The sequence below is a fragment of the Protopterus annectens genome, chromosome 1.part2, assembly GCF_019279795.1.
Source record: "Protopterus annectens isolate FY-2018-M chromosome 1.part2, PAN1.0, whole genome shotgun sequence".
NCBI lineage: Eukaryota > Metazoa > Chordata > Ceratodontiformes > Protopteridae > Protopterus > Protopterus annectens.
In genome coordinates this window covers 319,544,771-319,560,142 of record NC_056727.1, presented here as the reverse complement: position 1 = coordinate 319,560,142, position 15,372 = coordinate 319,544,771, and positions in this window count along the sequence as shown.

Sequence of the window (15,372 nt, the reverse complement as noted above, 5' to 3'; positions counted from 1 at the left end):
ACTATCCCCTGTCCTACTAATGAAGTCCCTCAAAACTCTGTCCTGATACCATGCATTTTTTGGCATATTTTTCCTCAGTCTCCTGTGTCTAACTTTACAAATGTGCAGATGACCTCTGACTTGTCCTTAACACCACTGATGTCACCATCCTCTGGGGCTAGAGATTGTTCTGAAGAGGAATCACTGAGGAGTTGTATGGGAAAGGTGAGGGCAGATTTAAAACTATACCTTAAAATTGGGAACGGAACATGAGGTGTCGTCCTTAAAAGAGAAACTAATCCAATCATCTTACCTATATGATAAAAGTTATTAAAGAAAAAACAACATGGGTGTCTATGTGTATTCTACAAAGGAATGCTGAAATAGTGCGGGCAGAAAAAAAAAGATAAAATTGAACTGAACTTTGGAAATAATATATGCACACTGATTAACACAAAATACAGGAGCATGCATGAGCATAATGATTTTAATTATTTATTTAGTTATTGTATTTTGCTAATCCCCACAGTTTTGGTGAGAAAATCAGTCTTGTATCTTACCATGTAAATAAACTTCAAATTAAAGCTTGAATCTGTTCCAAAGCCTGTTTTATTTTTTATTACTGCAAGCACAGAGAGTTCTCACGAAACACACACACTCACACACACACACACGCACGCACGCACGCACACACACACACACACACACACACACACACACATATATATATATATATATATATATATATATAGATATATATATATATATATAAATGTGTGTGTGTTTAAAATCAAAATTTTGATTGAACATTCACAGAGTCAGAATGTGGAATGCCCGAACTCCAAACACTATATTTGCGAACACTGATATTCCGGACTGCTAAATCTTGCCCCCTCTCGATCCATCATAGCGCTTGTGTCTAGATCCAAAACTGGAAGTGAATGTCAAAGTCTGGTGGTTTTTTGGAGATATGGAAATTAGGCAGTCCAATTTTCATAGATTTTGTTCAATAATATGAGAGAACAGTGATGTCCAATGGAAATTTTGGTAGTAAACCATATATATATATATATATATATATATATATATATATGTACGTATACATATATCTATACAGATATATAGACATATATATATATATATATATATATATATATATAAATAGCATGTATACACACACACACACACATAAATTCACTCAAAATAATGGAAATACCAAATGTTAACATATCTGATGTTGACAAAAAGTGGTAAAAAAAGCTGACAAGGTTAATATGCAAGCTCCCTCCACACCACCTGCTACTTATATAGTCCAATTCAGAGATTGCACAATACCAGGGAAATGGCATAAATCCCCAGCCCTGATATTGTAGCGATCTGTCTCTACACACACACACACACACACACACACACATATATATATATATATATATATATATATAAATATATATATATATATATATATATATATATATATATATATATATATATATATATATATATATACATATATACATATATACATATTGATAGATGCATATAACTTATAATATAAGGTCCAATAAGACACTGAAGAGAGAACAGGTTTATGTTTCATAAAGTCACAGGAAAAATAAAACTGAATAGCCCACTTTGCTTGAAACAAAAACAAAACAGCACTTTTAGTTATGTTTCATTCAAACAGCATTACAGTTTGTCACAATTTTTCCAAGTACACATCATCTTAAAAGTCCCAGACTATATGTGCTGACTGGGCACCAGTCATATCTCTAATCTCTAAGTCTTTGTTTCAAACATAATTCTAAAAGTTGACTGAACAATGATCCATTATTCAAGAGTCTTCCAGGAAAGCTCTGTTACCCAACAGATAAGTAACAAGTTTCCTGATTCCAGTCATCCAGGCTGCTTCCTTTTTTATGAGCATAACTAGCAATCAGTGCCTCATCTGACAACTTGAAATAAGATTATTCCCACACTCCATACTGTCACACACCATTTAATGACACATGATCCCTGTACTAGATCCAAGATGACATGATTACCTCCTCCATGCACAAAACCATGAGTTTGGGCTCATAATAATAGCTTGTAGACACTTCACAATCAATCAGCAGTTCTGCTGGTTGGGCCAAGATTTTGGACCATGGTATACTGGCAAGTTCAGAGGGATAATCCGCACAGGCTCAGAGGGATAATACACAGACGCTCAGAGGGATAATACGCACAGGCTCAGAGGGATAATATGCACAGGCTCGGAGGGATAATACACACAGGCTCAGAGGGATAATATGCACAGGCTCAGAGGGATAATACACACAGGCTCGGAGGGATAATATGCATGGGCTCTGAGGGATAATACACACAGGCTTGGAGGGATAATAAACATTTACACAACTTTGTACTGTTATCAGTCTACCTACTTAGCTATACCAAAGGGGATATGAGTCATTACCATATTAGAGTTTCTGCCTAACAAGTTAGACTTCAAGGCATAGGAGGCCTACATTATTGCTAGACTGTCTCATTCAGTGGTTAAGAACCTCTTGTCTGCATTACTCAACATTCTGCTGACATTACGAAAAAGTTGTTTCTCACCTTGAATGCCTTGCGATGGCACTTCACCCAAACTTACCTTTGACATGTCAGTATGTAAACTCTTTAGCAAATTCAGTTGTTCCTAACACAGGCTCAGAATACAGAATCTTTTTTATCTTATTAAATGGTCTGTCTGTTTCAAAAGACCGTTATACCATGACAGGAGCTTTTTTCTCGTATCAGAATTTTCAAAAGGCAAGTGATAGTTGGAATATTCCACAAAAACTTTATGTAATATCATGCTTGTCAGAGAAAAAAGCCTTCACCTGTCTTTTAGTAAAGATAGAGGTCATTTTTATTGGCTATATTTCGTCTACTTCTGATCTTACCACCCCTGTAATTATAACTAATTATAACTACTTGTAGCATTGCCCATCCTGTCTAAAGCCTTATAAGCAGATAAATCGAGGAATCCTCCGTTCCCTCTCTCTGGAAAAAAAATCACACATAATCCCACTGCACAAACAAAGGAATTCAGCAGATATTACTAACTTTAGACCTATTGTAATCGTATCCCCGCTCTCAAAACTACTTGAAAAAATGTAATAAAAAACAATTACAAAACTATTCCCTGTAGGAAGAAATACTATTCCCCACACAGCATGGATTCTGTCCTTCCCATATTACTAACACTGTACTTCTAATCTATATAGATACTGTCAATAAAGCTAGAGATAACAGCAAACTACTCCATTCCTTATTTCTAGACTTGACTAAAGCCTTTGACACAGTTTGTCACAATAAATTTATACATCAAATATCCTCATTAGGTCTCTCTCAGCCCATCTTTTTATGGTTAAAAATCTACTTGCCCAATAGGTGTCAGTCAGTAAAATGACATTCCACCCTCTCTCCATACCTCCCAGCCACCACCAGTGTACTACAAGGTTCTATCCTTGGTTGCTTCCTCTTTAACATTCTCAGCAACACCCTCTACATATCCACACACTATTACAGCAAGCAAATGACTCCATACTCATTTGCACATCTGATAATGTGGCACACCTCCAAATAAATTACTCTGGAAGCTTTAACAGCCAGGTGAAACATGGCTTTGTAACTCACAACTCATGTTCAACCGTAAAAAAGGGTTGGGTGGGTGGCCTAATGGTTATGGTGTTTACCTTACAAACACAAGGTGCAGGATTTGAGTCTCACAAGGGATAATTGGCTAGGCTTACAATGACTCGCAAGAGCAGTTAGCCTAGAACTAACCTATGAACCTATAAAAAAACTGCTACTTTTTCCCCAAATCCCTCTCACATGAGGAAACAAAATTTAAAGTGCTCTGTCTTGATAATACAACCATTTAAGACAATTCTCACAATTCTCATAGCAAATTATTAGGGATGACAATGGGTGATAATCTTAAAGTCAATCTGCATATATAAAATTTCATAAGAAAACTCATCAAAAACTAGGGATGCTTCCCACACCAGACAGATTGATTAGTGACACTGCACTGCAGCATAAGGGGTACTGCACTCCTGAGTGTGTAGTCCTTCAGATGAGACATTAAACCAAAGCCCCATCTGCTTGAGTCAGTGGTAGTTCAGGTGAATGTAAAAGATCCCATGGTTCCTATTGAAAAGAATAGGGGTCCTTTGTTTATATACAAAAATAACTCTTATTTGCAAAATATTTACATATGTACAAATATTTACAAATGTTCAAATATATAGATATATAAATCTGTTTACACATATTCATAATTTCCTTTATAATCATATTACATTTTTATCTCTATTACACCCCCACTCATTTTTCCATAACCACTATCTGATTTTACTTAATATTGTTGCTTAAATCCATTTACCATTAAACATAATATTATTTATTCTTTTATTCCATATAACCCATATAACATAAAATAAATTTTTATGTATTCTTTTAATATATTATTTACTTCTATCTTATAATATCCATATTTAATCATAACCATGTTTATTTCCTCCATTTGTTTTATATTTTCGGAAAAATCCTTTTTACACAGTTTTACCCATAACATTTTTTTTTCTTTACATTTCAAAAACACATGTTTCTTCTTCTTCTTCTTTTTTTTAAAAACACTTTTATTAAATTATCGCTTATGCCATAGGCACATTTACATTTATATAAAAGTAATCAAACTGTATTAGCAAGTTAAAATTAACAAACATTATGCTTCATGTACATTGCTATTTATATCATATAACCTAAGCAACATTAGCTAAATTATTCAGTTCCCACCCTTTTTTAAACAAGAAACATCTTTATTAAACCATCACTTAGAACATAAGCAATCATACATTTGTATAAATGAAAACAAACCACACTGACAAAATCCTAGTTGCAAGCATTTTACATTTCAAACCATATTGATACACTCCCAGCTGAATCTACCTAAGTGTTTTCAGTCAAACATTACATAGCTCATTTAAGTCCTGCCTTCTTTTAAACCTCATTCCTCCCAACAATTTCCATTTTTTCCTATAAAGTTTGATCCTACTTTTTTCTGTAAACATATTTACCACTTTTCTTTTTTATATGCCATAATTCCTTTTACTGGCAATTTATCTTTTACCAGTCTCTGCAAAAATTCTTGACATTCTAGCTTCAGATTATACTATTTGATTCTTATTTTTATGGCTTTCATTTTTTATCTGTTAGATTTTCCGATGGTTTTACATAATAATGTTTTATCACTGCACTCATATGCCATATTTTTTATCTTTTTCTATATCATCAACTTTTATTTTCTACAAAAATATTTTTCTTGGTACCATTTTATTTCTTCGTTTATGCACTCTTTTTCTTTTTACACTTTTTATCATACCCCAAAATATATCATACTTATATTTATACAATTTTATTAATAATCTCTCATGTTTTTCATTTATCTAGTTTAACATTTTGTACAAATGTAAGAACAGGGGAAGTTCCTCGATGCCCTGGACAAATTTTTTCCTAGTAGTATGAATGCCACATCAGGTCTGTCTCCTGAAAACAGGCTACTAGCCTAGTGGGACTGACCCAGTCAACAAGGGATAAATAAATAAATAAATAACAGAGCCAAAAATGTTCTCACTGACGCAACTGAAGCTGCACTACTTATCTCCTCTTCACACTTCTTTATGGTGCTCCAATCCATACTAACCTTTAGGCATCATAAAAATCAAGACTTAAACAATGCTATGATAAAGTTGCTAAATTTTCAGAAAATACCCTTTCATAACCCACCACTGTATAACACTAAAAAACTTAAATTGGTTAGAACTACCCTGTGCATATACATAGCTTCTTGCCTCCTATAAAATTATCTACAATCCTTCTGTTTGTCCAATATTAAATAACATTCTACACAACTATGTTCCTAGTTGGTAATTACAATCTAATGACGAAAAACTCCTGTCTGTCCACAAAGCTATCATATCTTCTGGGTATTGTCTGTTCTCATACCATTGCTAGGGAATGGAACTCGTTATCTCTGTTCATCAGGTGACTATCCTCCCTCCCGTGTTTCAAAACCATTATGAAAGACATCAGGTGAATATCCTCCCTCCCGTGTTTCAAAACCATTATGAAAGACATCAGGTGAATATCCTCCCTCCCGTGTTTCAAAACCATTATGAAAGACATCAGGTGAATATCCTCCCTCCCGTGTTTCAAAACAAAGACATCAGGTGAATATCCTCCCTCCCATGTTTCAAAACCATTATGAAAGACATCAGGTGAATATCCTCCCTCCTGTGTTTCAAAACCATTATGAAAGACATCAGGTGAATATCCTCCCTCCCATGTTTCAAAACCATTATGAAAGACATCAGTTGAATATCCTCCCTCCCGTGTTTCAAAACCATTATGAAAGACATCAGGTGAATATCCTCCCTCCCGTGTTTCAAAACCATTATGAAAGACATCAGGTGAATATCCTCCCTCCCGTGTTTCAAAACCATTATGAAAGACATCAGGTGAATATCCTCCCTCCCGTGTTTCAAAACCATTATGAAAGACATCAGGTGAATATCCTCCCTCCCGTGTTTCAAAACCATTATGAAAGACATCAGGTGAATATCCCCCCTCCCGTGTTTCAAAACCATTATGAAAGACATCAGGTGAATATTCTCCCTCCCGTGTTTCAAAACCATTATGAAAGACATCAGGTGACTATCCTCCCTCCCGTGTTTCAAAACCATTATGAAAGACATCAGGTGACTATCCTCCCTCCCGTGCTTCAAAACCATTATGAAAGACATCAGGTGAATATCCTCCCTCCCGTGTTTCAAAACCATTATGAAAGACATCAGGTGAATATCCTCCCTCCCGTGTTTCAAAACCATTATGAAAGACATCAGGTGAATATCCTCCCTCCCGTGTTTCAAAACCATTATGAAAGACATCACGTTTGTGTTTTCATTGGCACAAACCCATGGGGGTGTGTACTTAAATGCACTTAAAATGTTGTTTATTTCTAACTATGTTTTAAATGGTTATGAAGAAGTCTATACAATGATAATAGAAGAAAGCACTTAATCCATTAAAGTTCCTGCTTTTACCATTCGCTGCCTGGATATTGAATTTTTCATTAGGAGGTTTAGTATACAATCCAGTGTGAGTTTTTTCAGCTTGTCTTTTGTGATTCCTGTTTGAATAATACTAACTTACTTTTAATTTCTCTATAAACTGGCTAAAATTTCTCTTAACTATTAAATCCTTGTTGAAAAACTTGTATCTACTCTTAACCAATGTTTTCCTATTATGTCTAATTTGTTATAATTATTTCTACTGTATTTGTTTCTTGTGTTATTTTTAAAGACTGTAAATTTATTGTTCTTAAAATGTTTTGTAATATGTTAGCGCTTTTCTTCCTGGGCATTCTTTGACAATGGGCTACTATACAGTCAGATATTCCCTGTAATCAAATGTCAATAAATAAATCACATACATGCAGGCAATGCCACTGCTATGAAACAGACTCCCCATCCACATAAAACAAAGTTCACCACTGCCCATTTTCAAGTGCAACTTATATCTATGGATGGGTAACATAACATTTACCCCAGAACTGCCCCCTGTACTACTAATGGACAAATATAGCTCCTAAATGCTTTATCCCATGCATAGGTCCCCTCAAAGTATCTATGGTATGAGCCTAGTTACTCTCATTGGGATAATATATTATTATAATATGTTATGGGATGGGTAAGGCCAGTCTATAACCAAATGGGATAGGTTGTTTCAACACAAAAAGAGAAATTGGCTAGGCTTAAAATGGGCCCCAAGGGCATCACAGCTAGCTTCATACTTGACTATGAACCTATAAGATAACCTAAGTACTTGTTTTACACAGTGGTTAATTTACTTTTCTTAGCACAGTCAAGGTCCTCTGTCCTTTAGATTCTAGCACAGCCTACCCTTTTGGTAAGTGAGACTCCCACATCTTTGAATGAATGACCATGTCATCCATATAGATAGCAGCATATGGTTAGTAGGACTTCAATATTCTATCTATCAGCTTCTGAAAAGTAAATGAGGTTGCATATAGGCCATATGAAACTGCATTGTGTAGTGGAATAAACCATCAGGGATTACAAAGACTGTTTTTTTTTTTCTTTGCTAGAGAGGATAAGAAGTTTTTGACAGCATCTCATTTCATCAAGTCTAATGTAGTCAAGTGTCTGGAATTTCTTGGGTTACATATTAATCCACCAGACCTGGACATGGGATGGCTATCACACTTTGATGTGCTATTCAGTTTCTTAAAGTTGTTAGAGAACTTATTACTTCCATCAGGTTTAGAGTGTATACCATGTGGCTGTTCCATTCACTTGGTCACTCCTAGTTTAAGCATGTTTCCTAAGTGTTTCTGTGACTAGTACTCTAAAAGGTCTGATATTCTTTATGGATATAGCTTTATGTTATGTTCTGCCAGTTTAGTTCACCCAGAAATTTTTGAAAAATAGCCTTTATTTTATAATGGAAATGCTGTTACTTCCTGCTTTTGTACTTTTCATAAGGATTTCTCTAGCTGTACTTCAGGACATGTCTCTCCTGTATGAGCTTCAGCTTGCAAGCTCTCTGCAGAATTTGTTTGCTTCCTTCCATGACTTCAGTACAATAATGCAAAATAATTGCTCTGTCTTCCTTATCTCTAGCTGTCTAGCCTTATGGGTATCAACATTTATTCTATCTGCCACCTGAAATGGCACCTGACATTCTTTCTTTTGCTGCTAGATCACTTCCATATGTGTACACTTATTATTTATTTATTTGTTTTATTTATTTATTTATTTATTGCCTTTTTCCAGTGGTTTTCATATACCACATTTGAGACCATTCTTTCAATCATGCCAAATCTTTTCTGATATTATTCATACATTCATGTAGCAAACATGTCACATATCCTTTTGATATCAGCAAACATCAATTTCTTAACCCTAGTCCATCTACAATGTAGCTTATAAGGGCAATAAGAATGACTAGCCAAGGAACTAATAACCTGTGGTATCCTGCTTCTCATAATTCTTTCACCTGAGTGGACATCCTTCTCTGTGACCATCTTTAATCAATTGCCTAGTCAGTGTGTGTTTCCTAAGTTACTACTATACAGCCCATCCAGAGTCATAGTTTCATAGGTTTATACTAAATTAGTGACCGCCGGGATCTTTATAAGTCTAGCCATGAAATCCACCCCAGTTTTGTCCCAGACTACCTTGGATGCCTATATGGTGGGGTATGTTAGTAAGATGGTAGCTAAGGGTTATGTTGGGGGGTATGCTAGTTGGGGATTGATTTACTTACTATCAGCTTCTATCCATCAGAGACATGGCGGCCAGACAATGGGTGAATTTGTCATTTCCCATCTAACAATCAAGGTTTTGTTTGAATAGGGTCAGGAATGAATTTTATTTCAGATGGATGGGGAGCTTATTCCATAGTGCAGGGATCCTTTGATTCATAGGTTCATAGGTTCATAGGTGTTTACTAGGCTGATGAACACAAGGGCCTTTTTAAGCCTAGCCATGCATCCCAAATCTCTGACAAGTTCTGCTACCCTTGATAAGTGTAAGCATGGACCTGGGAGATGAACCATTTACAGGTTACCTATTTGCACCAGAGACACAGGTGCCAAACCAGGGATGAATTTCCAATTTCTCAAACAGTTATCTAAGTTGCACTTGAATTGGATTAGGAAGGAACTCTGCTTCACATGGATGGGTAGCCTGTTCCATAGATGGGGTAGTCTCTGGGATACATACCTAAGGATGGGTAGCCTGTTCCATAAATGGGGTAGTCTCTGGGATACATACCTATCTCTCCAGCAGGTCCTATTTATATCACAGGAAATGTTTAAGTCATTAGAATGGGTAATTCTGGTACTGTTTGTTTTGTGGATATGCAGGAGGTCCATCAGAGTGGGGTCTGACAATGCCCTGTATGCCAGGCATAGATCTCCCCTCAAAAGCCTGTAGAAGACAGAATACAGGGATAGGGCCTTGGGGCAGTCTGCATAGGACATATTACTTACGCCTTGTACTCTTTTAGTGAGGAACCTCTGTGGACATTCCAGTTGTTGGATATGCCTGGTTCGATACATACCAAAGGGGGCATTGTACTCAATGATAGGTCTGATGAATGATGAATACAGTGGAACAATGACTTCCTTGGACTTAGATGCCATACCTTTGTTTATAGGTTGCGCAACAAAGAATGATTTCCTCACTACTGTAGACATGTGATGATCAAAGGCTAGAGTACTATCTCTGTGTGTCCCTAAGTCCCTGACTACTGTATCAACTCTAAGGAGTGTGTTGTCAATATGATAATTACCAGGGATGGATGACTTCCCAAAGGATACTATTATGCATTTCTTGGCATTTAGTTTTAATCCATGATTCTGACACCAGTTGTTTGTCTGTGTCAACCCCTCCTGGAGAACATCTGTGTCAGTCTCTCCAGCATGTTCTATTTATGTCTCAGGAAAAGTACAGATCCTTAGGTCTAGTGTTTCTAGTGCTGTTTGTTTTGGGGATGTGCAAGAGCTCTATCAGAGCTGGATCTGTGGATGCCTTATATGCCTCTTAGCAACTAGTAGGAGACTAAGTACAGATACAGGGCCTTAAGGCAATCTGTGTTGGAGAGGGTATTTATACCCTGGATTCTCCTGGTGAGGAACCTTTGATGGCATTCCAACTGTCACAAGTGTGTGGTTAGTTACATGTCAAACGGGGCGTTGTACCGAATGATAGGTCTGATAAGGCCTGAGGAGAGCAGTTCTATAACTTCCTTGGCCTGGATGCCGTACCTTTGCTTATAAGCTGGGCAGCATAGAATGATTTCTTAATATCTTGGCAACATGTTGGTTGAAGGTCAGATAACTGTTTATATGTGTTACCAAATCTGTAACTACTGGGTCAACTCTTAAGAGTATTTTATCGATGGAATAAATCACTTGGGTGGATGATTTCTGAAAGGACGCTATAATGCATTTTTTGCACTGAGTTTTAATCCATGGCTTTGCAACAGTCATTTGTTTGTGCTAAACTCTCTTGTAGGATGCCAGTGTCATGTGTGGAATCTATGATAGCTCTCAATTTACAGTCATGTATTAACTTGGTACCATAGATGCCCAACTGGAAAAGGCCCAACATGGAGGCCTAGAGTACTCTGCTCGTGACTGGTCTCCAGGTGGAGGTGTTCTCACTGATCTTGATTTCTTTTGTCCTATCTGTGAGGCAGTTAGCAATCCAGTGAGTTATGTGGGGATGCATGCCTAGTTCTGAGTATGTCAATAATACATGAGTGGGGTATTGTATAAAATGCCTTGGCAAGGTCAAGGTAGGCAGTATGAACCATTTCCCCTCATCCATAACCTTGGTAATCCTTTCAAATTCTACCAGGTTGTGTAGGCAAGACCTTCCTTTAACAAAGCCAAACTGGAATGGGTCCTGTGTCTGTAGGTTGCCAAAGTCCTTGTTGATCATGTCCACAGGATCATAGGATCATAGGAAGTTACTAGGCTAATAGCCTGAGGGCCCTTACAAACCTATCCAAGTTGTACCCTTATTTCCATGATCAGCACCTGATGCCTATGTCCAAGAGGGACACAGGTGGAACCCCTAGGGTGAATTTACAGTTACTCATCCAATCATGTAGACTATGTTTGAAGAGGGCCAATGAGGTGCTCTGTTTGACATGAAGTGGTAGTCTGTTCCAAAGCTGTGGTAACCTCTGAAAGACAAATTTGTCCATCTAGCAGGTTCTACTAATGTCACATACCAGGTTAAGGTCTTTAGAGTGAGTAACCCATGTACCATTTGATTTGCAGATATGAAGCATTTCATGTAAAGCAGGGTCATATATAGCCTTCTATGCAAGGCAGAGATCACCTCTGAGTAGTCTGTATGAAACAGAATAAAGTGACAGTGATTTCAGATGATCCACATAGGACAGATGCTGAAGAACTTGCATTTTCCTTTTGAGGAATCTTTGTGGTCTCTCCAATTGCTGCAGGTGCTTGGAAAGGTACATACCAAAACAAGCGTTGTACTCAATTATTGGCCTGATGAGGGAAGAGTACAGGGAGGTTATAACTTCTTTTTATCTGGAAGCAATTCCCTTACCTATGAGATAAGCAATATAGAATGCCCTGTTTACCACTGTGAAGACATGGTGATCAAAGTTAAGATTGCTGTCAACCTGTGTGCCCAGGTCTCTCCCCACTGAGTGCATACATAGGGTATTGCTTTTAATGTTGTAGTTAGCAAGAACATCACTCTTACTGAAAGGGATGGTAATGCATTTTTTTGCATTAGGTTTAAGACCATGGCTTTGGCATTGGTCATTTGTTTGTGTAAAACCCTCTTATAGGTTGTTGACATAATTTGGAGATTCTATGAAGGCTCCCCAGTTTGCAGTCATTAGCAAACTTTGTCACCTTTAGTTTTTGCTTGTACTTCAGAGAAATAGATTCCAAACAGTAGAGGTCCCAGGACTGATCCTTGTGGAACACCACTGGTTACAGGTCTGCTGTTGGAGGTGGATTCCCCTAGTTTGGCTACATGTGTTCCATCAGTGAGCCAGTTAGTGACCCATCTATTGATATAAGGTTTGATACCTAGCTGGGTGATTTTGTCAATGATGCCTGAGTGGGGGATAGAGTCAAAAGCCTTGGCTAAGTCTAGGTAGGCTGTATAAATAGATTTTCCTCATCCAGGCCCTTGGTGATTGTCTCAGAAAAGTCCACCAAGTTTAAGAGGCATGATCTCCCCTTTGACAAATCCAAACTGCTGGCCTGTTGGCCAACAGGTTCTGTGAAATCTTTACTCCCCTGTCCCCACACATGACATCCCTACCATCTGTCCCCTACCTTGTATCTCTAAAGAGCAGGTCATAAATGCCCTCACTAAAGCCAAAAAACAGCATCTATGGAAACATATTGCTTTGTATATTAGACTTGTCAGACTGATGGGTTTGTAGTTCCCAGGGTCAACTGATGGTCCACTCTTATGAAGAGGGATAACCTTTGTGCCCCACCATTGACCTGGCACATAACCTGTTCTGAAGATGTAGTTGAAGAGTGTCTCAACTGGTCCTGCTAGTTCATGTTTTAAAATATTTAGGAGCCCAATGAAGTAACGTTTTTAGCCTTAGTAAGAATTGCCAGGAACTGATCCCTCTTGATTGGTGAGGAGATGTGCTAGAAGGGATTTCACTGGGGTAGTGGGGAAGTGGGAGTGACGTTAGAGCTAGATTTATCAGCCAGTAGACTCACAATGCCACCCTGGTTATTGAAGGTTGTGCCATTTATGACCAGTTCTGTGCAGTACTGAGTGTTACCGTTAAGATTCCTGACATAGTTGAAGAAAGTCTTGTGATTTTCCTTAGCCATCTTGACCTCATAACTGGCCTTGTTGGACTTTATTAGACCTCTTAGTTTTTTCTTTAGTTGAATCACAGAGCTATTTTCTCTTTGAGAGCTGCTCTGTTTGATTTTGGCCATGACGTGTTTTTTCTTTTGTTATATACTCTATATAGGCATGGATTCAATCAGTGGGGTTTGCTTTTGGTGTAGATTTGGGCTTATTTTTGCTAGGTATGGCAGCTTCAATATAGCCATTTACTTGTTTGTACAGGGTTTCTGTAAATAATTCTGTATGGATAGTTGTGTTTTGGGGGCTTGGGGAAGCTGTAAATTTTGACAAACTATTGCTTAATGGGATGTAGTTTGATTTAGATTAGTTTCTAACTGTTACAACATTAGTTGGGTTTTCCAGGTTGATTTTTATTTCAAAGGAAACAGCTTTGTGGTCCAACTTCATCAATGAGGATGTGACACAGGGGAAGGTGCAACTCTCTCCCATATTGATGAGTACTTGGTCCAGTAAGTTTGATTCTCTGGTTGGAGAGTGCACTATCTGGTCCAGGGTGGTCATGTTGATAAAGTCCAGGAAACATTGTTCCTATGAGTTAGAGGCAGTGCATGTTTTCCAGTCTATTGAAGAGCAGTTAAAGTTTCCAATGAATAGGCTGTTTGGTTGGACAGTGAGTACCTCTAGCAGGTCTAGGTAAGAGCTGTGAGCTTCATGGATCATAGAGGGTGACCTTCTGGCCAGGACATGTTAAGGAACCTTGTCTATAGAGATTTGGATGTGGATGAACTCCAGGACATCATCCTGTTTAACCAAGATGCAGTTGTATTTATTGCTAATGTAGAGTAAGACACTTCCATCTTTAGCCCCTGTCTGTGGTGCTGTTGACCTACATGTGTGGAAGTCACTGTAGGCTTCCACTGCCAGAGTACTTTCTGCAGCTTTAAACCAAGTCTTAGTAACAGCACATATGTCCACATTCTCCAGAGTGAGGAGACCTTGTAGATTGCAGAATTTTTTGTTTAGGCTGCTAGCACTGAGCATTAACACCTTAAGGTTTCTTTGAACTCTTTTTTTTTTTTTTTTTTTTGCTGTGTTAGTAGTTTTGTCATTTTGACATTGCCTAAAAAAATCTCTAAGGAGGTGAATAACGTTTAATATCTGAAAGCCCAAATGGGCAAGGCACATACCTCTCTGTGACACTAATTCAGAGAGATCCACAATGCCTCTTGTCATATACTCCAATGACATATGTCTCAGGTCATTTACTCATATAGACTATGATAGAATCATACTGCTAGCTGTGATGCAGTGACTTGAGTTCATGCATAATATTGCAGATCCTAGCTCCAGGTAGGTAATTAACTGTTATCTTCTCTTTCCCTGCCCTGCTGAGAGTTGCATCTGCACGTCATACAATAGACTCCTCTGTGACAGGTAAACTGTTTGTCTTACGGGCTTTGATCTTGGAGGATCGTTGGGTGCAGGCTTATGTGTGGTGTTAGGCTTTGCTTTTGTGAGTGCTTTAATGATTGCTGAGGATAAGTGTTACTGTTTGAAAGATTAGGAGATCTTTGATGTTTGGGAAGGTTTCTTTAAAGTGCCTTAGAGTATGAAGGTCTATGTTTGTGGTGAGCAGTACATGTGATGGATGTGGTGTGTGTGTTTTTGATAACTGTGTTTGTAAACAAGATTTTTGCCTCCAAGGAAGTCTTCCTAGTTTGTATAATAACTTGGTAGTTGGTATTGTGTCAGTTATCTCTAATATCTGAATTTGTTAAATGTCCCTTTACTTCTTTCATGAATACTGTCAAAATGTATTCATTTAGCAGTTCTTTTCAATGCTCTGTTCCTTGAACCCTATCATTTAAAAAGATCGACTGTCCCTTCCTTTGTCTTTCTTTCTTCAGTGAAGTAACCGACGCAGTGTCTGACAGAATGGATGTTT